A 1762-nucleotide genomic window follows, 5' to 3' on the forward strand; every position below is an offset into this window, starting at 1 on the left:
ATGTGCACCCCCAGACCTTGCCCTATGCTTCTCTTCCATTTGGCTGTTCCCAAGTTAAATCTTTTTTAATAAGCCAGTAAACACAAGTAAAGTGCTGAGTTCTGTGAGCAGTTCTAGCAAATTATTAAACCTGAGGAGAGGGTAGTGGAACCCTGGATTTATAGCTGGTTGATGAGCAGTAAGGATGGCCCAGGACTCATGACCAGCATCTGAAGTGGGGGTCATCTTGTGCGATGGAGCCTCTAGCCTGCGGGGTCTGACTCTAATTCTGGCTAAATAGTGTCAGAATTGGATTGAACTGTCGGACACCCAGTTGAGGATTTGAGAACTGTAGAGACTCTGGTTGGCTGGAAGCACCGGAACACATGATAAACAGTGACTTAAGTAAGATGTTTATCATTCTCTTGGTTTTTTTTTTTTTTTTTTTAAGATTTTTATTTATTTATTCATGAGACACAGAGAGAGGCAGAGACACAGGCAGAGGGAGAAGCAGGCTCCATGCAGGGAGCCCAGCATGGGACGTGGGACTTGATCCCAGGTCTCCAGGATCACACCCTGGACTGAAGGCAGGTGCTAAACCTCTGAGCCACCCGGGCTGCCCCCCACCCCCATTTTTTTTTTAAATTTTAATTTATCATTCTCTTGTAACAAGAAGTCAACCTGTGTTTCAACCATAAGGACAAGCCACCCCAGTCGGGGTGGGGGGGTGGGAACTAGGAAAGCCTAACTAACCGGGCACATTCACAAAACTGGGGTTTTAACAAAGAAGGAGGAAGGAGGAATGGGCATATATTTTGCAGTGTCTGCCACAGCCAGCTTCTGCTAGAAAAAGAAACTTGTGTTCTTCTCACAATTTTTTCCTTCTCTACCAAATTTAGCTGTAACACCGCAGGCCCAGCAGCCCATACAGCCCATGTTTACCCCATGCTCAGAGGAAGAAGTCTCTGTCTCCCCGTAACGGCTCAGCATTTTGTCTTTGCTTCTTCCAGGCTCCTGTCATAAGAAGCTGATTGATCTTGAACTTGATTCAGCCCATTGATATCGTCACTACTGATAAAAGGCCTCAAGACAATCGATGTGAAATCTGAAGCAACCGAGATGAGCAAACATTTTCAAAGAAGCATACCTTCTGCAGAGGCTGCTCGGACTTCCAGGGTATTTGGCACGAAGGAAGAGGCCACAGAAGGAGCTAAAAATAAAGCCTGCAGTTCACAGAGTTAGCCTGTGGCCGTTTCATGAGTTAGAAGTGCTTTGGTGGGAGTGGGAGCGAAGCAATAAAAGAAGATGAGATTGAAAATTCACTCACTTTCTTTGTTGTTTAGCAACTTCTTGGAGGGAGGGAACGGAGATGGATGGGACGTAGCATCACGGAACCAGGACTTGGAGTGTGCTTAGAAATGAATTTATCCAACCTTTCACCCCATTGCAAATAATAACAGCTAACATTTACTGGGTGTTTACTGCATGCCAAACGTTATACAAAATAATTTACTTGCACTCTTTAGTTTTAGCCTCACTGTATCTCTAAAAGGCAGCATGATTTTTTTTTTTAAGGCAGCATGATTTTAATGCCTGTTTTATAGGCATCAAGTTAACTAACTCGTCGAAGGCCATGGTGGGAGGGAATGCCTGGCTGGGCACTGCCTCCTCCTGTGCTCCTTCTATCCCATCCCCTGGCAACTTCCACCCCTTCTACTTCTGCATTCCCCGAGACAGCCCATCCCGATTTGGAAGGCTTGGTTGCTCCAAAAGTCATCCGTCT

The 1762-nt window shown here is 45.7% G+C and overlaps 1 long non-coding RNA gene across 1 annotated transcript; it reads left to right on the forward strand.

The window, feature by feature from the left end:
• Positions 1-425: 425 nt before the first annotated feature.
• On the forward strand, positions 426-1301 carry LOC144303460 (uncharacterized). The gene is made up of 2 exons (XR_013370509.1): positions 426-566; positions 990-1301. It is a non-coding gene; the product is annotated as an uncharacterized LOC144303460 (long non-coding RNA).
• The last annotated feature ends 461 nt before the right edge of the window (positions 1302-1762 follow it).

The sequence above is a fragment of the Canis aureus genome, chromosome 32 (genome assembly GCF_053574225.1).
Source record: "Canis aureus isolate CA01 chromosome 32, VMU_Caureus_v.1.0, whole genome shotgun sequence".
NCBI classification, from domain to species: Eukaryota; Metazoa; Chordata; class Mammalia; order Carnivora; family Canidae; genus Canis; species Canis aureus.